The following is a 22,665-nucleotide window of genomic DNA, read 5'->3' as shown; positions in this document are numbered from 1 at the left end:
AAGAAGAAGAAGAAGAAGAAGAAGAAGAAGAAGAAGAAGAAGAAGAAATAAGGAATCCTGTACTTAGAGTGGCTGAACTTTGGGTCTGTCTTACATCCTCCAAGACCTATTGTTTTTATTTCCTTCCTAGTGAAAAATACAGACCCACAGAGTATGGACATATATCATACACAGCTGAGGCTTCTGCTTCTTCTATCAAGAGGCTTTAACAATAGCATTTTTTTAATCAGTGGCCTACCAAATCAAACTTTATTATCCTAGATTGCACTTGGTTATTATTAGTGGACATTAGTGGTCATAAAGGATGGGCCCCGATTCACATTTTATTTTAAAACCAGGGACTGAAAACATACGATTTGGTTAGTAGTAAAAAAAAAAAAAATGTAGCGTCTCTGGCCTTGATGGGAGATATAACATTCTAAACCTTCTAGAAGATCTTAAGATTACCATAATTATACTCTCTCTTAAAGTAGCATTATAAAGTCTGAGATTGTTATAATTAGGGATATAGATGTATATTCATGTACATATATGTATGTAGTAACAAGGAAGAATACTATTAATTTGAAAGAGAGCAGGGAGGGCTATCTAAGAGGGTTTGGAGGGAGGGAAGGGACACATGATGAAATTATATTAATTATGGATTTTATTATATCTTAGATTAAAAAATATTAAAAAGAAAGGAAAAAAATGAAAGTTAATCCAAGTAAGTCTTTCATTAACCTGAGCTGGAAAACCCCTCAGGAGTCTATCTGTTCAAGAAACCTAGGCCTAATATGAAGCCTCAGTATGTAGGGTGACACAATGGCCTCTGGCCCTTGCCTGCTCTAATTCCTTCAGAATATTTGTGCCCAGAGTGGACTCTCTGACCTCTGTCTGCTCTTGCTGCCTGAGATTGTTTTGCTCCACAATGATCCTTCAGGCCACTGTTTAATCTCGTCCCTCAAGAAGGCCCTGCCTTTTTGATAACAAACTTTTATCTCTTATACTTTAATTTTGTGTCCCTTTAAATTTTTTGGATGAAGAACTCAAGGAATGTGATATCAAGGTAAGATGAGAGAGAGAGACTGACAGACAGAGAGACAGACAGAGACAGAGAGAGACAACAACTAGTAACATGATGCTTTGGATGCATCTTGTCAACTCTCATAATTACTTTTCAAGTAACAGATCAATTCCTATTGAAAAAATTAAAGGACCATGAGGTAAAAATTAAGATGTATCACCCACTTTGCAGTGTTACAATAGCAAAAGCCAAAATATTGCAGATAACCAGCAGTGGAAAACAATGAAAAATTTAAGGCTATTGCCCCAAACACAAAGGATATTTGTTACAACAATTACACAGGTAGTGGAATGGAGAACCAGCAACCCGGGCTGAAGCGGCCATATGCAAACCAGTAAAGAAAGCAAGCTGTGGGCAAACTGGTCAAAATCAGAGGCTTCCAAGATGGCTATGAAACTTCAAGGACTTCTCTTGAGTCTCATTATACCTTCTCTGTAATATTTTTTACCTAGACAACAAATTTGAGCATATTTTTGAACAAGGCAACACATATACACTGAGCAAAGTACAAGATAGCCATCCTCCAATCCACAGACACAAAGAAGCTAAGCAAAAAGAAGGGCCCAAGGGAGGATGCTTGAACACCACTCAGAAGGGGAAACAAAATATGCATCTGAAATAGATGTAGGGAGAGGACGGGGACCATGTGTTTTGGAAAGGAAGGGAGGACTGTGAGGGAGCAGTCTGTGTGTGGGTGTCATCTCTCGGACTTAAAGGCTGCCCAGAATCTATGATAGGCTAGAATAACTGTCACCCGAAAGGTTTCACCCAGCATCTGATGAAAACAGATGCAGAGACCCACATCCAAACATCAGGCGGAGCTTGGAGAATTTTATGAAAGAGAGGGAGGACGGATTGAAAGAGTAAGGGAGGTCAAGAACACCAGAGGAAAACCTACAAAATCAACTAACCTGGGCCCATAGGGGCTCACAGAGACTAAACCACCAAACAGGGAACATGCATGGGACGGACCTAGGACACACACATACGTAACTGTCCTGCAGTTGGTCCTCATGTGGGACCGCTAGCAGTAGGAGCAAGGGCTGTCTCTGACTCAGTGGCCTGCCTTTGGATACCTTTCCAGAACCAACTTCCTTTCCTAGCCTCCGTAGAAGAGTGCCCGTCCTATGTGATATGCCAAGATTAGTTGATTTCCATGGGAGGTCTCCTGTTCTTAGAGAAGAAAGGGAGGGGGGACTAAGGAGAGGGGAGGTGAGAGGGAGGAAGTGGGAGAAGAGGAGGGAGAGAAGTTTCGATTAGGTTGTAAAACGAATGAATGAATGAATGAATGAATGAATAAATAAATAAATAAACAAATAAACAAACAAGCAAATGAGTTAAATTAAATAGAAAAAGAAAGCCTGTTCTTTTTCGGGAGAAAGAACAAATACCTAAAGCCTTACTAAGAAAGGCACATTTTCACCTCTGGAGAGCCTCTCTGTGGTGGCACCTTCCAGTGAAGAATTTGTACTTTTCTTATTTCAGACTCAATCTACATGCGATTTCCATCTTATGAGAAAAATGTATGCACTGAATTGGTGGCAGTATTACCATAAATGATGTAGCGTCCTGAAAGAGTCTTTAAAAATGCGTAAAATGTGGCTTTTATAGTAGATACTTAGAACTCATAAACATTGTCCAAGGACCCTGTGGGAAATAGTGTTCCAACACTTTGTGACAAACAGGCAAGATTGCATCCTCCTTCTGTGTAATTGCCACCACCACTTCAAAGCAATGTGTAAATGGCTTCATAGGAAATACGTTTTAAGAGAGAGAGAGATGTAGTTTATGCACAAATAAACAGCAATTTTACCAAAACGTCAAGATTTTTGAAAAGTAGTGAGCCACATTTGTGAAAGCAAAAAGTTCAATGTAATAAGCACGTTAATTTTCAAGGGTAAAAATCTTTACAATATTTTAGTAAAGCAGTGTAGTGAAATTCCATAGGAAAACAATGGCATGTGTGTCAGAGTATGTTCTCAAATTTTTTTAAAAAGGCTGAGTATGAACCTTTGGCCTAAAATATTATAAAAATTAACAGGTATGATATTTAAATCTGAAAGCGTTGCTATTAGAGAGGAGAAATGACACAAAATAAAGGATCCAAAAGTGTCAGTATGTGGAATCCTTGAGTTTGGGAGGTGTACTTAGGAGGATTTAGAGGGCAACCTGTTCTCCACAATGAGAGCCTATCTTCAAAGAGATGTAAAACGGATACATAGATAAATACATTTATCTATCAGCCTCCACAAGTGATGACTTTATATAATGGTACGATGTAGTAAAAATGTGGAGACAGAGTTCTTTAGGGTAAAGACTATACTGGGATAACTTGTACCTGGCAAAAATGCCAAGTCCCTTTCTTTAGACTTAAATTTAACTTGTATGTTTAAATAAATCAAGTAGTTAACATTTTCTAGATGCATATTAAAGAAAAATATCTACCCTATGAATTTTATGTGCATTGCTGTCTGCATTGCATGCAGAAATCTTATTAAAATCCCCCTACCCTTTTTACACAGAAAATACTCTGAAATTCAGAGACATTAGATGTTATTGTCTGGGTAAAGCAATTAGTGAGGGCAGATCAAGGATCAGGATTTAAATATATAAGAATCTAACATCTGGGCCCTTTTAATTTTGTCAATACATAAAAGAAAAAAATATCAAATTTCAAAAGAAAAGTGCATTTTAAAATTTCACTTAAACCTGAAATTAAAATATTGAAAAATGTTTGCTCATAAAGAGATAAGACAACTACAAAACCTCAGATAGAAAATGAGTATCAAAGTCAGAAAATTAATAATGTAAGATTTAATACTCCAGACACAGATGGACGAATGAGTAAAATACAGTATATGTAAAGTTAACAGCTGAAAAAAGACAGAAAAACACACCAATCTGAGAAGTAAAACATTCACTATCACAAAAATACAAGGAATAAATGGAATGAACTGTGAAAATTCCCTTTAGAAGACATAAAAATGCATAAATTCGGTTGCACTAAGTAGTTTTCAATAATGGGAAAAGATCAAACTATAATGCCATACAAGTATGAAAGCATGCAAGTGAAACCCATCATGCAAATATAAAGTAAATAAAAAAAAAAGCAAACAAATTTAAAGATAAAATAAGTATGTCAAATAATGTGTATATTGGCATTGTGGCAATATAACCAGTTTTTATTTTATTTTAGGGGATAAAATAATAAAATAAAAGATGATAAACTATAGCAAACACTCATACATTAGAGTCAGACCAAACAAGCAAACAGAATAAAAAGAGCCCAAAAGCAGGCACAAGAATAAGAGATTCACTTATTTGGACAATGAGGACCCCTTCCCCCCCAAAAAAAATACTAAACTGGAAGCCATAATATGTACACAGAAGACCTGAGGCAGACCCATGCATGCCCTGCACTTCCTGACATTTTATTTTTATATATCTCCAGGGGAAAGGCTAAGGTTCACCTCGAGGCCTTATTTTGTCTAACTTCCTCGTGTTAGCTGTACAGTGTCGGATATTCCATGCATCCTGCATACAGTTTGCCTTACCTCCAACTGGCACCTTTCTTTAAAAATCTGCAATTTCACCAAAAGAGAAACCAGCTACACATAAAGGTATGTGTATACACTTGTGTAACAAAACAGCTAGCATATGAAGAATGACAGCATTATCTCTTGATGCATATAATTACCTTGTTTCTGCTAGAGTAAGAAGCAATAATGAAAAGATAGGAGGAGAATTATAGCAGAGAACATGCACTGATTAATTATTTTAAGGATTGAAATGGCAACTGTACTTTGTCACACTGTATTGAAGCTTACACTAAACAATACATTCAGTCACTTCTCAAACCTGTGATTCTAAATAATGAGAAATGAATGCCCAGTCTTTAATGTCAGTATTAAAGCAATTATTTGTTCTGTTTCTCTATTTAATGCTGATGAAGAAACAATAAGGTACAGCAGACAAACAATGATGAGCATTTTGTCTCTAAAAACCAGAATTTCTACTGAGGCTCAATGGAGGTCTTGGTATACCCTGAGTGTACAAATATGCTTAGCAGAAAAAAAATTTTGCTCATGTAAAAATATCTTCAAAAGATACATATGGGAAGTATAGATATACATATAAAAATAAACCACAAAGCTGCGCTGAACTCACTCTGTGAAGTTTCGTTGTGATGAAAGCTATTGACATTTAGCAGAACTGTCTCCTCTCTAACAAGAAGGGAATCACAGAGACCATGGAACAATGGCTTCTGCTGTGAGTGTTGGTGGTTGTAGGCCATGTGGAGGGTCTTTGACTAGAGTCCCTTACTCTGTTATTTCCTGGCTTAGGAAGGATTCCCTGGACAATAATTGGCTTCCAGCAGTCAGCTTATAACATAGGCAGGTAAAACCTTAAGAGACAGGTCACCAACAAGGTTTGATAAATTCCATTCTAAAGTGGACAGAACAAAAAGTCTTTGAAGGAAATTACTCTCCCATTGCTCTTGCAACTTCGTGTTGCATTAATCTCTAGATTTAAGACTAGCAACATTTCTGATGTGCCTTTGAAAATCTGATGCAACTGTGTTTAAGAAAAGGAGAACAGAATTCTTTAGAATATGAGGTCATGGGATTTTAATAAAAGGTGTGTGTTGAGTAAGTCCTATCCCTGCATGATCTTCTGGTATTCCAGCAGTGGTAAGTTGCTTAAAGATACCAGAGAATCAAGAAATCATGGAGAATGCTCAGAAGGCAGTTTATTTCAATTGCTTCCAAATGCAGGAAGATTTGGAAGCTGTCACTGTGCTTAGGGAAGCCATGACTGGGGCATGAAAATGGTTATTTTTTTTTAATTTGTGTTCTGTGTGTATGTATGTGCACGTGTGTATGGGGGTTGGGTGGGTAGGGTTCTTTTGTGTGTGGGGAAGGGGCTTTCTACAAAAGATTCATTTCTAAAACAGACTAAGTTGTGGGATCATTCTCAACTATAAGGATGCTACATTCAGTCTCCCAAAGCACAAGAGTTGGCACTGGTCTTTTGAAATTAGATCTAGCATCTTCTAGAACATGTCTTAGAGTTTGTAGAGGGATATGTATATTAACTTTGTAGGAGACATCTTTTAATTTATTAAGACGACTCGCCTGTAGTTGTGTGTACCTGAAAGTCCCAATTCCAAAATATGTTCCTATAGATCATCCCTCATACTGTTTATGAATCCAGTCTCACCAATGCCCAGGAGAGGTCATTTGAAAGTTGTTTCCCCTAATATTATTAACCTCTTTTAGTAGGAAAGCATAATTATCCATACAATTCTTTATTGCATTAGAATTATTAAATTTAAATTGCAAAGGTTCTCTAGTTTGGGCTGTCAAGAAAGCTGTCAGTAAAATGCTTGTCACACAAACATGAGAACATGACCTTGGTTTGGTTCCTGGAGGGAGATTCCTGAGAACCCATGTAATAAAACTGGGCATAGTAGCATGCAGCTGTAATCTTAGTTCTGTGCAGCCAGAGACAGCTGGATCTTTGGGGCTCACCAGCTAGACAGTTTTAGCTTAATGGGTTGTCTTCAGGTCCCAATGAGAGAGTCTGTCCTAAAAAAATAAGGCCGATGGCACTCTAGCCACCAAATATATATGTACACATATATGTTTCTACCAAATCTTAGAGCTTCTCTACTTTGCCAATACACTATATCTAGCTCAAAAGAAGCTTGTCAAGTTTTCCAGGACAAAAATCTGTACAAGAATGTTGCTTATGCACAAGGGCCATGTGCTGTGTCCTTCATTAGAACTCATTTTAGTCCTGGAAACATAAGTAAGAGGGAGGCCATTAGCTTAAGGCTGCTCTGTAATCAGTGTTCTATCCACATAAGTTGGAACTTAGCTGGGAAATATTTCCCATAACTGACTAAAAACTAAACAAATAAAACAAAGATCATGGTAGATGATATCTTTTATGTGTTTTGGATTCAGTTTGCAAGTATTTTACTGAGTATTTTTGCATCAATGTTCATAAAAGAGATAGGTCTGAAGTTCTCTTTTTTTTTTTTTTGTTGGGTCTTTGTGCGGTTTGGGTATGAAGGTGACTGTGACTTCACAGGGGTCTTTTCTGAGACTGATACTCCAACCAAGGACCATTCATGGGTATAACCTAGAACCCCTGCTCAGATGTAGCCCCTGGCAGCTCAGTATCCAAGTGGGTTCTGTAGTAAGGGGAACAGGGACTGTCTCTGACCTGAACTCAGTGGCTCACTCTTTGACTGCCTCCCCCTGATGGAGGAAGAGCATTGCTAGGCCACAAAGGACAACAATGCAGCCAGTTCTGATGAGACTGGATAAGCTAGGGTCAGATGGAAGAGGAGGAGGACCTCCTTTATCCGTGGATTTGGAGAGAGGCATAGGAGGAGATGAGGGAGGAAGGGTGGAGTAGGGAGGGGAGGAGGAAGGGGGCTACAGCTCTGATACAAAGTGAATAAACTGTAATTAATATAAAAATAAAAATATTAATAAAAAAAAACAAAGATTAAGCTTTAGCCAACCCCAAAAAGCAAATCAGCTGAAATATCATCTAATTATAGAGGACTCATTGGATGATAGTCACATGATGGAAATGCTTAATCTAATGACAGCAAAATAAGACCAATATATCACAGTAACCAGTTAGGTGACATTTCAAATTCAGTTTTGTGGCTAACCTAGAAAAGCTTCCCGTTAGGGTAGAGAGCTCTATAGCTCTTCCAGGTCTGAATGCCACCTTTTTTGTGTATTCTTTCCCGCTTAAATAAGCTCTCATGTCCATTTTGTCTAAAGTTTTTTTTTTAAACTGTTCCTGTATTTTTCCTACAGATTGTTAAAACTCCTACACTAATTGTTTCCACAAATTTGTTTTTAAGTGCGCAAAAATTGGAAGCTCACAAAATAATAAATAGTTCTTATTCAGTGGGCAAAGTAATTAGATTGTTTCTAAGTATTTACCTCTTCTGAACACAAGATTTCTAACTGAGATCTTAAAATGATTGTTTCAGGATCTATTGCTTTTGCTGAATAGTGAATTCCTACCTTGTATTCAAGTTCAAATAACAATACCTGTTTTATTTTTCACTTAGTTTTGAATTTCATCAACTATGTTTTACTTTATGTTAAATTTTATTTACTTTTTTATTTATTCTTAATTTTTTTTCACTGAGGGCCCAATCCCATGTGCAAGGATTTTCACATGGCAGAGAAATAGTATAATCCTAATCTCTATCACAGCGATTCTTTCCTGCCATCAGAATGTTGTAATCATGGCATCTTTGTGTTAGCACACAGTATTCTTTCCTGATTAATTGAGCATTCTCGTAGATACTTCACAGCTTGTCCTGTGTTTCTCCACAAGTCCATCAAGGATCAGAAATAAGCTATGGGTTCTGTAATATCCATCGTGTGGTGTAGTATGAGGCAGTGCCTCTTGGAGACAAAGAATTTCGCTCCTATATTCCATTCACAAAAGATTTAGAAAACCTTATTTGCACCCTTCCCTGGATGTCAAATAGTCCCTGAGCATGTTCGCCTTTTAAGAATAGTCCAAAAACTATTATTAACTATAACAAAGAATAAAATCTTCTCAGTGGCTGGATCAAAGTTCTTCACACTCTACCTCTTCCTGACTTATGGAAATAAACCTGAGCCTGAAAACCTGACTTGGAAACCAAAGAAAATTTTCACGGCTACTAGGAGAGGGTTAAGAGAACTCACACACTCTGTTACAGCCTTGGGAAATAGGTATCACATAAGCATCTGTAAGAAGATGGCAGATTTAAAATTGTGCTAAGAATTAACATTTCGTGTTTATGCCAGATGTCAGGTACACTGCTTTTCTCTGAGCTGTCAAAAAGCAGAATACTGAGAGAAAAGGTCAAAGCATCCTGAGGGATGTCAGTAGTGCTTAAAGATTGTAATGATGGAAAAAGTTGCTTTAAGTGTACATTCTATCACCACTTCAGATGTCAATTCCCATCAAGTGGAAACAGAGCGGGCTTCCTTAATAGCTCTGTGGAATGCAATATGCTTTGGCGCTGGAGTTGAAAACACACCATGGTTACTGAATGCCTGCCAGAATGGGTCCCCTTTTCTGAAGATCAATGATTATGGATGATTGATGGACTGCTTTCCCTAGCAGCAAACACCAGCCTGTTGTTATTACTAGAACAGATGTAAATGTGATCCACACATAATTAATTGAATTTACAAAATGCCAGAAATATATTAACTAGTCAAAACAACCTTTTAATTTTCTCCCACAGATTCCATAATGATGTAATGAAGAAGCTACCCACAAACATATTAAGACGTTATCGCCAAGCTCATTCTGAACAAATTCAGCAAATAAATCAATTTACTCTCAGATAAAATAAGAGCCTTCTTGCCTTCTCCTTCCCTCCCTCTTCCATTCTTCCCACCCGCCCTCCCTCCTTTTAATTCTTTCTTTATGCTTTAATTTTCATTTGGAGTGCCTCAGTACAGAATTACTTCTTTGAATAAAACTCATATAGAAGTATAATGTGTAAAATATTTGAAAAGGAAGTTACAAAAATTAGAGACTTGTACACAAAATTGTTCCACTAATTACTTTTAAAGGCAGATGACTCTGCATAGCATATTTTGAAAATGAATTCTATCGTCTATTTTCCAGCTTGGTTGCCATTTCCTTAAGAGCCTCCCAAGCACCTCTGTCCTGCAACACTCCATGAGCAAAGCCTGTCTTTTCTTTGGAGAATGGCCACATCTATATTTCTCTCTTTGGGTATGTCCTTATCCAAGTAAAACTCAGAGAAATAAAAGGTGTTTTCTCCAGCATTTTTATAACAGATTAAAAAAAAAAGAGTGTTCCTACTTTTTCTATTAAACCTCTCACTATTAACAAGAACACACTGTGAAAATTGCTGCTGACTGGAACCCAAGTGGTCTCTTTGGACAGCACAGACCGAGGGAACAGTAAAAGCATTAGAGAAAATAGAGAGCTGTAGAGCAGGCTGTGCACCTTTACTGTCTACCCTCAATACATCAACCAGCCAGCCAGAGTACCGCTACAGAGGATGTGCAGAGCGAAGCTATAATTGTGTGCAAAATGACAGGGGATTGGTGCTGCAAAGGAGGCATGAAAAGCTGTGAAAAGAATTCAATGGAGAATTTATAAAAGTCACAGGGTGGGTCTCAAAAGGGCCAATGTCTGCAAGTGCTGTAATGGTGCTAGAGACACTGAGTGTGTTAGGAAAAAGAAAAGTTTTCTGGGTGTGTATCAGCCTCTTTCTCTGCCTCTGTCTCTCTCTTCACCCCCTTTTCTATCCCTCTCACCTTCCTTTCCTCCTTCTCTCCCTCCCCCTTCTCCCTCTCTCTCTTGTGTGGGAAATCTTTCAGTTCTGGGGATTGAACCTAAAGCTTCTAGTATGGTAGGTGATTACTCTACCACAAACCTATATTTCCAGACTTCTTTTAACTTTTTAGTTTAATGCTGGGGCTAATGAAGATGACCAGGCTGATCTTTGAGCTCTCCCATGTATCCTGGGCTATCTTTCAACTTACAGTCTTCTTGAATCAGCCTGCCAAGGGGCTGGTTCCAAGCCTGAAGGGCGGGATAATCCACAACTTTTTTTTTTGACTTCCATAAAGTTTTCCATGAGGCAAAACAAGCCATTTGCTCACAGCTATAAGAGAAGAACTTCTGCTTGATTATTGTTTATACTAGTAGGGATGTGTGTGTGTGTGTGTGTGTGTGTGTGTGTGTGTGTGATTGTATCTGTATGCCTGTGTGTGAGTTTGCAGTATCTATATGCATTAGAACTTGCCATTATGTCATTTAAATTTCCAACTCATTCTTGTCCAAATATAGGAAACATTATAGAATGAGTGCTTATGCCTAACAAGTCCCCAGCCTTTACTATCCCACAACTTTGTTGTATTTAGCTGACTGATTTAGCCTCACTTTGGGGACATAAATCATTTGCTAAAGAAAAGTAATGATGTAAATTAGGCTAGAAGGGGAGCTGCTTAATTAGTTCTGAGAAGTATGTAAAACAAATATGGAAAACTCCAGAAGGGATGAGATGTTTCTGTCTGGTACTTCAGGCCTCCAGGATCCTATAATGAGCTACTTTAATTAGCCTTGTTGGGAATTATTTTATGTACTTCCAAATTTAATAAAAGTATATTTTCAAGACCGTAAACCATAAACTTAGATGTCTCTGAGACTGTGGTCCTTAATAAAATTTAGTAAATGAGGTTTATTTCCTCTTTAAAAGTTAGAATTAATTAAATACTCTTGAAAGAGAGGCTTCTAACTGCAGTGCACAGGCTAGAGATACCTCCAAAACATGCTTTGTCTGACCCAGCTTTTTTGAAAACTGTTCTGACAAACTGTCCAGTATATAGTTTCTTGCTCTCCTTGACATTTTTTAGAATGCAGTTTTCATTATTTATGGATCATTCTTGCATATATATCTGTGTGATTCTCGTGGAAGTCGGGAGATGGCATCACAGTGTCTAGGACTGGCATTTTAATAAGTTGTGAGGTGTTACACGGGTCCTAGGAACTGAACTTCGGTCCTCTGCAAAAAACAGCAATATTCTTAATCTCCGAGCCATCTCTCCACTCCAGGATGTACTTCCTTCATGGCAAGATACAGCTGGAGATTTTACTCAAAATTTAGCCATGTTGAGTTCATTGACAGGCCATCTAATGAACTTAAAGAGCTACGTCGTCTATGCTTAATAAATGCACATAAGGTTGGCAATGTGGTTTCTCAGTTGGTAGAGTGCTTGCCTGGCATGCACACACTCTGGGGTTTAATACTTAAGTGTGGCATAAGCCTAATATGGTGGTGTACACTTAAAATCCTTGCACTCAGGAAGTGGTGGCAGAGGACTGAGAAGTTCAAAATCATTGATAACCAGAAAACACAGTTAAAAAAAAATATTAAATCATCCTCAGCTACATATCAAGTTCAAGGCCAACCTAAGATCCCTTAGACTTCATTTTTTTTAAAAAAAGGGGAAATACATAAATAACATTAAATGTAAATAAAGTGTGCCATTCAATTGAGTTACTTAGCAGAACCCAGTCGACACCCAGCATAAGGCTGGTGGTCATTTTGTAGTTCTTACAAATAGGCAGAGAAACAGACTCTAGAAATCTTGATTAAAAATGTATACATGTCAGAACTGTCTCTGACATGAACTCAGTGGCTGGCTCTTTGACCTTCTCCCCCCCGCCCCCCGCCAAGAGAGGAACAGCCTTGCTAGGCCACAGAGGAAGATGAGACCTGATAAGCAAGGGTCGGATGGAAGTGAAGGAGGACCTCCCCTAGCAGTGGACTTGGAAAGGGGCAGTGAGGAGATAAGGCGAGGAAGAGTAGGACTGGGAGGAAAATAGGGAGGGGGCTACAGCTGGGATACAAAGTAAATAAACTGTAATTAATATAAACAGTAAAAATTTAATTAAAAAAACTTAAAAAACTGTATACATGATTCACTTCATGATTTATTATCTTTAAAATCGTTATTATTTCAAATTTTAATCACAAAAGACATTTTTAAATAAAAGCAACATCTAAAACAGATGGAGATCAGTTTTGAAACTCCATCCATAAAAGATTCCTCTGGTTTTTATTCTCTGCAGACTTACTCCATCCCTTTGGATGCAATGAACACAGATAGATCCAGAAACAAATCCGAAGTATTCCACAGGAAGTGCCAATTTTGTGCCTATAAAGACAAGAGCCTATTTAACTGCCAGGAAATGAGCTGAGTTTTGTGAGCACACAGAGATGTAGTTCATGACTGGGTACCTATCTGCTACTCCACTCCTGGGCATGTGGAAGCATGCTGGAAAATCTCAGTGTACAAGCGACTTGGCTCTCCGGTGCAGCAGAGGTTAATGAAGAGCACATTCTGCTGAGCTGGGAACTGCCTGGCTTATAAATAAATGAGCATTTTTGCTGGATGCAAAGTAATGTGCTTTGCTATCTACGTTCAAAATGTCTGCTCAAATCCACTCACTGAAGCATTTCTGCTCCTGCTTCTGTACTTTCTCAAAAACATTAAAATCAGGTGACTTAAGCAAAAAGTGTGGTTAGTGTGGTTTAAAGGCCACCTGAATCACGGATGAATGTGGAAGATTTCTAGGAAAGACACTGTACGCTGGGGTCACACCTGGGGCCCAGGCCTGCAGAACACATGCTTTGATCATGTCTTCCATACAGCTTTAGGAGGCAGTTGCTGCCATTCACAGAACATTTCCCTTCCCACACAGGATAGGAACTGTGTGTACCTAAGACTGTCTGCTTAAAAGTGGCAGTAGCTGGATACCTGTACTTGCCGTTCAGTTCTACTTCCTCCTAGGCAGTGAACGTCAGCAAACTCAGTCAAAATCCTCAACTCCTCAGCTCCCAGTTAGGGACCTATAACAACAGTGCTGGCACATAGGTGAAGTCTGGGAGAGACCTATTTAAAAGTCTCACGTCTCCCTTTTTCCTGTTTCCCCATCTTGAAGCAATCTGTCTAGGTGGAAGGGTGTAAATGAAGGCAGGAAGGCTCATACCAGAAGCACTTGATTTGAGTGGATCTGAGCCAGATTCAAATTAAACTAATTCCTTTTTAGATTTCCTTATTCACACAGGTTCTCTACACTTGATTAGAACACAAAGATCAAGCCAACAAAATGGCTCAGTGGCCGAAGGTGGCAGACACCCAACCTGATAACCAAAACTTGATTGACAGTCTGAGTTCGATCATTAAGGACAGCTCATCCCTAAGACACACATAATAAAGGAAAGAATCGACTCCCAACATTTCTTGTCTCACCTCTACACATGGGCTAGAGCATGCATCTCTCTCTGTTTCTCACACACGCAAGCACACACAACAAAACTAATTAGGATAAATAAAACACAAATTTTATATTAAAAAATACAAAGTAACCATTATCTCTTCTCCTTACTCATATAAAGTCAAATTTTTATCTCTGACATAGTAATAGCATTACGTTTCTCCTTAGTTCTAGAGTAAAATGTTAAGATGAAAAGATTTATCATACGTGAAACACTAAATTTACAAGCTATTTTTGTCTTTAAACACATGTAACCATCACCCAGAAATCCAAACTAAAATAAATTCTTGTTGAAGCACTGTTTCACCCTTAGTGGATTCAAAGTCCGAAATTTCCTTGTGTAACTTTTTGATGGGTTTCAGGCTGAGTCTGGCTCTTGTCTGGGGATGGAGAAAGGTGAGTAAGAAGAACTCAGCTACCTTTAAAGAGACAGAAAGCAAGTTTCACATCCTCTAACAGACACTTGGGGCATCTAAGATTGTAGTATGAGGGAATCTGGAGTCTTGATGTACCTAGAAGATGTATGAGAAATGGTCAGGTCAGTGGCACCTCTGAATTCTGAGGAAATTTTTACATAGAAAAATTGAGAGTGTATGGAGGAAAGAATAAATCTACAGCTTCTTCATATTGTCTCTCATGACCCTCTTATGATTGTCTGTGATGTCTTCATAACAGTAATGAAAGAAGGATATGAAGGGAGTGGTCAAAATGTGGAACTGGTGTTTCTATATTTCTTGTATGAAATTTCCTTTTCTCCTGACACCTTTTTTTTTTTTTAAATAGAAACACACAGAGGCACACACATGCACACAAACACTGCCCACCACAAGGATGGGCATGCAATGTCTACATGTAGGGTGGCTTAAAAATATGCCAGTAGTTACACGGGCTACTAAGGAGGAGAACGGGAGATAAATCAGGTCTGGCGCACCTCAGTCCTTACTTTTTTTTTTTTCCACAGGTTTTTATCTGTCTTACAGGATTGTATTTCTCATTCCTGGGCATCAGCATTCCATGATGCCTAGTGTACAGCATATAAAGGAACTATTCTATGCTCTCAAGTTCAAAACTGCATGCTTTCAAGCCAGATACCAAATTCCCTGAGGGGGAAACAAAAAGGATCTGAGTTGCCTGGCCTGTGACGTAACAGAGGTATTCCTTTACCTGAAGCCAAGTGGAAAATACTAGCTGTGGGCTCTGGTTAAGAGGACAAGAGAGCCTATGGGAAAAGGCTGGCTTAACTCTGACATTGGCATAGGGTAGGAAATCACAAGGCATCCTCATTCCTATGTCTCTAGATATAGTTCTAATTCTAAAAAGAAAGTCTTAGTGGAAGGTCATGGTGCATGTCTGCAATTATAGTTCTTGGAAGGCTAATAAAAAAGGGTTACAAAATTGATGCCACTGTAAGATACACAGTAAGATCCTGCCTTAAAAGCAAACAAACAAAAGCAAGAAAAACCAAATAGAAGATAATCATGGTTATATAGAATAATGTTGTCCAAAGTTGGGGACAAAATTCTCAAACAAGAAAAACTTGTGGAGTAATAGAAAGCAACATGATCAATCTTCAAGGATTTACATAAAATACTTTTAACCTCATGCTTTACCATATGGTAAATATATTAGGGTTGTAATGTATCAGCATATTTGTAAGTGAGATGGACATGAATAATTCAAGTATGTTTCCTCCTTAAATTCTCACAATGATTGCCTTAGGATGGATTGGGACTTACCTGTTCACAAGAAGATAGATACAGACATTAGGAACCCTGCTCTAAATTCCAGAGTTAGAACAGTCTCCAAATTTCAGATTTAGCTTAATTCAGTTTTCTTGTTCTAGCCTAACTTTGGCCTCTATATGCCGAGTGTGTGTGTGTGTGTGTGTGTGTGTGTGTGTGTGTGTGTGTGTGTAGGATGGTGCTTAAAAATATTTTAGTTAGACCCAGGTTTCCATCAAAATTATTTGAAGAATGTCATGAAAGTTCAGTTTTGAAAGAAACAATATCAACATCACACTCAAAAAAAAGGTTGTAATTTATATGTGCGTAAGAAAAATTTCTGTATTTTCAATTTTAAAAAGTATTAGTGTTACGTTTAAAGCTGAAATCTCTTGCTGTGTGGCTTTGTGTAAATTCCGTAACAACCTTGAGTTTCAGCTTGTTGATGTTAAAAAAATAGCACTACTCATAATTTTTTATTTTTTTCCTTCACAATTTTTTCATTATATATCCTGAGTGAAGCCCCCTCCCTCAACTTTCCCTAGTCCCACCCTTTCTCTACCTGCATCCCTTCCCCTAGTCCACTGAAAGAGGGGATTCTGCACTGTTGCCATCTGCCCATAGCTTGCTAAGTCTCATCAGGACTCCTTGGATCCTCTTCCTCAGTGGCCTGGTAAGGCTGCATCATCAGGGGCAAGTTATCAAAAAATAGTCAACTGAGTTCATGAGAGAGGCAGCCCCTGCTCCCCTCACTCAGAGATCAACATGGACATTGAGCTGCCAATCAGCGACATCTGAGCAGGGGGTCTAGGTCCTTTCCATGCATGGTCCTCCATTGGTGCATCAGTCTTTGCAGAAACCCCTGGGCTCAGATCTTTTAGTTTTGTTAGTCTCCTTGTGGGGCTCCTGTCCCCATCCATGTCCTTCTATTCCCACCCCTCTATTCTTCCCTGTGCTCTGCCCAAAGTTTGTCCATGAGTCTCAGCATCTGCTTCAGTCCTCTGTTTTTAAATAGACCTAATATCACCTTGAATATTAGCACTGTTAACACCAGTCCAGGTCTACTTAGTTACAAGCTGAAGCACACTGTAATTCCAGAGTTATCCAAAATCCTTAGAATATAGGATGTCCTAATGGTCCTTCAACTTGCTGAAAAGTGCACCCACCAGCTTACAACTGGGGATTTGTTCTGAATAAGGCTCAATAACAAATGAGTTGAATATATCACAATCAAGTTTACTGCCAGAATGCTCTTAGGTTTTTCCCTGTGCTTAGTATCAAGAATTTTAGGGTGCAAGAATAAAATGTTCTCAGATGTATAGCAAGTTTCACATACCTAGTTATTTGTTGGATATATTTGTAAATCAATGAAAATAAAGTGGATGAATGGACAGGGTGAGAGATAAATGGATGAGAGTAGGGGAGAAAAGATGGAAGGAAGGCTGGCTAATTCAAAAGATATTTTTAATTCACAGTTTCTACAGTTAACCAATTTGCAGAAACACGGGCTTTCGTATCCAACTATAAAATTAATGTGCAACAATGGGGCCTATCTACTCTAACAAGTATTTCTCTCTAGAGATGAAAAGCTTTGCAGTCATCCATATTACTCCAGCAGAGGCTTATATGCCAACTGATTCATAATATACATGTGTAAATGCCATTATGGATCAGTGAGGATTTTTGACTCTCAGTTATGTCACTGGTCACATCATTGTTGGTAGAAATTAAGAAAAATGCATATACAATTGTGATATGCTATCCATTCCTTCTACAGGTAGGTTGTCTATCTCTTTGCCTTGATATGTTTACCTGCCACTTAGCAAGAATCCATAGATTAGAGGTAACATTCTGTAGCTTAGATGACAAATCCTTAATAACCCGCCAATTATCAGCATCTCAATCCTGACTTCAGTTTTGAGGAGGCCAGTTATATTATGATGCAGCTACTGGGCATTCTGCCTCAGTTTCTGCTGTGGTGGAAATAGAGGCCACACGTTTTGAAATGAATTAAATTAACGTCCTGCTTAGGGGGAAACTATGATGGCTTTCGGAAATGTTTTGACACCAACATTAAAAATAAAATAAAACAAAACAAACAAATGAAAAACAACGCTTGTTTCAGGTGTTATTGGGTTATAAACAGCAAATTGTAGTTAAAGAAAACAGTTCCTAGAACAAGAGGAAGCTGTGATTTCAAATAAAATCATTATTATTTTCAAAGTTATTTATTTTTTATTAATTACAATTTATTTACTTTGTATCCCAGCTGTAGCACCCCCCCCCTCATCCCTTCCCAATCCCACTCTCCTTCCCTTATCTCCTCCCATATTCCTCCCCAAGTCCACTGATAGGAGAGGTCCTCCTCCCCTTCCATCTGATCCCAGCCTATCAGGTCTCATCAGGACTGTCTGCATTGTCTTCCTCTGTGGCCTAGCAAGGCTGCTTGCTCCCCTCTCAGGGGTTGGTGATCAAAGAACCAGCCACTGAGTTTATGTCAGAGACAGTCCCTGTTCCCCTTACTAGGGAACCCATTTGGACACTGAGCTGTCCTGGGCTACATCTGTGCAGGGTAGAATCTGTACACCTAAAGAAGCTAAGCAAGAAGGAGGACCCTGGGTAAGATGATCAATCCTTATTCAGAAAGGCAAATGGGATGGGCATCGGAAGAGGGAGAAAACAGGGAACAGGACAGGAGCCTACCACAGAGGGACTCTGAAAGACTCTACCCAGCAGGGTATGGAAGCAGATGTTGAGACTCATAGCCAAACTTTGGGCAGAGTGCAGGGAATCTAATGAAAGAAGGAGGATACAGAAAGATAGAAAGACCTAGAGGGGACAGGAACTCCACAAGGAGAGAAACAGAACCAAAAATTCTGGGCACAGGGGTCTTTTCTGAGACTGATACTCCATCCAAGGACCATGCATGAAGTAAAATTATTTTGGTAACATGTTTAGAATCTTGCATTCCTCCACACTAGCCACTGGGCCTTCCTGTCTTGCTAATACCTCCACGAACTGAACAAGATAACACAGAGCTGAAAATTTCTATTTGCTGCTATCTAAGCTACCTGAGATGACTTTCCCATTTCGGCCCATTCATCTTCGGAGAAAAAAAAAGAAAGAAAGATGTAACCCCACAGGGTGTAAATCCCACACCATCTGGCTGAGCAGCTTCGGTTCTCACCTTGGTCACACCAACAATTTACACAGCAATTTTAGCGCAAAGTTACTTCAACCTCTACTACCTGCTGCTTGACACTTCTCCCCCTCCCTTTCACATCCCAAAGGCTATGTTGTTGGAGGAGGATGACACCGTACAGCAAGAAATGTTCAAATGCCTGTGCATAGCATAGGTGTGGCAAGGTACAGCAGAGACTGGTTTGCTTATGAAACACGCGGGACAGATTTTGAGAATTGTGTCCATGTTCAATACATTTTACCATTTACCACTGGGCCGAGACAACTCTTTATTAAAATATGTAGGTAGAATAATTTTATTAACCTGTGAATTTCTGTTTAATTAGTATTTTATTATGAGGTGTCTAGATACTAGTCTTGTGACCTTAGAGTAGCATGACTTTTCTCATGCATTTGTGATCCTAATGATTTAATGATGCCAGCATCTACATGAAAGTCGCACTAATTATCAGCATTTCAGATTATTGAAAACTAGATTAATAATTACTCTACAAGAAATTTGTATTGAGGACCTTATTCCTGGTTTATCATCTTACTGTTTTAATTATAACTTAGGCCATTACTTCTGATCTCATCAGAGAGAACCTGGATTGTTCTGAAAAAAAAAAAAAAAGTCAATGAACTAAAAATGGCAGAAGGCATGATAGAATAAAGGATAGATTAAGAAATTTCTCCTATGGTAACAATTCATCTGATCAATGGATCTCTGGAGAGAAAGTATAAATTTGTAATTCTCTCCAACCATATGAGAAGATTCTTTCAATGGCATTACATAAATGCATGACTGTTCTCAAAGTGACTCAAGTTAAAGTATAGAAAACTTACTGAATTCTTACCATGAGATATGTTAGTTAATCTCCTGACTCTATTTAGATAGAACACTAGCAAAGCCATATATAATAGGAACAGCAAAAGTCATTAAGCCAGCACAGCTTCCTGACAAAGACCAAGCAAAACTGAGCTGAATGATGCAATTGCTGTGATGCATTCTCCCACTCTTTTGGCCTTGATCTCTACATGTCACATGCTTGAGGTAAATTTTATTAATTGTACAACTTGGGGATATTGGATTGATGGAAATTTTATAATTAATCATTTACTCCCTCTCCAAGGAGAACTGCTTCTAAGCTTCCTAAGGAGTGTCCTGACCATACTACCCCTCCTGCTTTTAGGGAGATATTCCTACCTGGCTCTACTTGAAGTTCTTCCTTATGACCTGGAGATTGTGACTCTAGAAAATATGACAGAGATCTCCTTATGATGCTCTGACTCAAAGATACTATCTGTTCTGCACTTACTCAAGAGCAAGAAATAAGAACAAAGTAAATTTTAAAAGGGACAGGGAGGAGAGGAGGAAGAGAGGGTGGGTGGGGTTGGGAGGGAATGAGGGAAGGGGGTTCAGCCAAGATACAAAATAAATAAACTGGAATTAATATAAAAAATAAAAATTTAATTTAAAAAAGGTATACAATATTTGGTAGGCTAGAGAACTTGGCAGCAGATCAGATTAAAAGTCTCTTCCTAATAGAGTATTGATGGACAAAGAATGGTGTGGATAAATGATGAAAGAATGAAGTACTAAGACCTTCTTTTCTTAGAAAAAGTGAACTCATACAGGGTCACCGTGGTTTCATATAACAAAGGAACAAAAAATAGCAAGATTAGACAGATAAATACATTCTGCAAACGTATAAAACATAAGCATTGTCTCATAACAAGAACTGAATAACAACTGCAGCAACTTTGGCCTGAAGACTTTTCTTGGACCTAATGATAGTTAGCATTCTGACTATTAAAAGTTGATAATACATTGTTTGAGACATAACAATCTGCCCAGGCTTGCTTAGAGATTTTTCTTTCTGTCTAGTGCTCTTGAAACCACAAAAACTACCAGCTGTTATACTTTGTCAAAATATACCCAGAAAACTACACTATTTGTTAAAAGTTGGGTTGTGGAGTTGATCAGGAAAAATGATTGTAAAAGATAATTCTGTTCTGTCATGATTTATCAATGATGATTAAACTTATGACCAAGTGGAAGTTAAAATTTGCCCAGGGACAAAAATTATATGATCTATGTTTTGGAACAACATGAATCTATCACTGCCTACTAAGTTCTGTATAAATGTACCCAGACTGCCAGTCAGTTAGGATGCAAAACTTCTCCCAATCCCCATGCCTGCCTTCGTCCTCCCTCACTGCTTTGCAATCACCCTTCTTCCAGACCTGACCTCATCTGGGAATGGTCCCTGGCAGAACATTATTGATGTATTCAAATAAACAAAAAGATTAGGAATTTATTTCATGAAAACAAGAAAAATATTCTGCTAGTATTAGTATCTTCTGCATGTTAGCAAGCAGTCTACCCTTGACCTGCATCTCGAATCCAAACAATAGGTTTTAATACAACTTGACCCTGACCAATAATATAAAGAGAAATAGATCCAAGGAATGATCAAGGACCAAAAACAAAGAAGTTAAACTAATTGTTAGCTGTCACTAAATAACAGATCAACTTCTGATCATAATACTAACATTAGAAAGATCTAAGCCATGAGCAATTCAAGCAAGCAAACAAAAACCTTTGGCACTAAGTCTAATTCAATAACCTAAAAATTACAAAATGAGCAATGTCTATATATTTTTGATCCCTCTGACTCCTCCAGGACTCTCTGAAAGAAGATTTGAGACAGCATTGTGGCTGTGACAAGGCTCTTTGGGGGTACGTAACACCTGTCTATGATGAAAGGATGCACGATACACATAATCCAGTGATCTTTTTTTCTTTTCCTGCCTTTCTATTTCTATTTCATTGTGATTCACTGAAGAGTGCATGCTCATGGAGATTTGAGACATTAAAAAAAAAAAAACCTGTGGAGTAAAAACACTAAGCTAATGACTACTTGCATCCATTCCTGTTGCTGTCATGTTTTGGTTTGATATTTGATTTTGGTTGTCGTGTTTGGCAAGAGTTCTAGTTTCTTCAAAAACCCAGTTATTTTGTTTGAATATGTTTTTCTTTTAATGCCCAGGTGTGGGATAACAGGCTGCTTCACAGCAGATGATTATGATTTGTCTCATGCACTAGCAGGGGCCTGATTTTTGCCAGGTGCAGATAGTTTAATTCTAGGTACTCTGGAGAGGGTATAAATGCTAGAGCCCAGAGACAGATAGGGGTGGTCTGAAGATGGTGGCTGCTCCTCTATCCTGATACTCTGACATCCTGATGTTCCTGGTTGCTGCTACTGCAGTGTGACAAGAAGGAGTTAGAGATACCCTAACAACAAAGATTAAACTTTCCTCCAAAGGACTCAAAAGCCCTAATTGGGAGGAAGTATTTTAAAGAGGTCCGCAGCATCTTCTTTCTGCTCCAACCTTTTTTATCTCCTTCCTAGTGTTGGGGGTTGGATGAGATAATGGTGGAGAAGGATGATAGAAATTAAATCACCCAATAAATTAGCTAAAAAATGCCTACAGTCATGATATTTAACACTTCAGTCATTTTCAATTGATTATTAGTCATAAACCAAACCTATGTTTGTTTTCAGATCACACCTAGGGGATTAGGAGCCATGTATTAAAATCACGGTCCCTTTTATTTCTTAGAGTTTGGGAAGCGTTAAAGGCTGTACCACTTCAGCCTTAGGACTTAGACAAGTGTTTTATGAGACAATAAAAATATACAAATTGGTTAGAGACCTGGAAGGACACAAAACAATGAAATAAATCAGGGTGAAGAATACCTTGGAGACACTGCTTCAGGCTCAGCTATAGGGTAGATAGTGGGGTGATCTCTCAGTGGAGACACAATATTTT

General features: G+C 38.4%; 1 protein-coding gene across 1 annotated transcript in view; it reads right to left on the bottom strand.

The window, feature by feature from the left end:
- Cntn3 (contactin 3) overlaps window positions 1-22,665 on the bottom strand; it is a 394,581-nt gene that overhangs the window by 161,903 nt on the left and 210,013 nt on the right. The window lies entirely within an intron of this gene.

The sequence above is a fragment of the Psammomys obesus genome, unplaced genomic scaffold, assembly GCF_907164565.1.
Source record: "Psammomys obesus unplaced genomic scaffold, mPsaObe1.curated_primary_1811, whole genome shotgun sequence".
NCBI lineage: Eukaryota > Metazoa > Chordata > Mammalia > Rodentia > Muridae > Psammomys > Psammomys obesus.
Note: the sequence above shows the minus strand (reverse complement) of the source record. Positions and strands in the feature narration are given on the sequence as shown.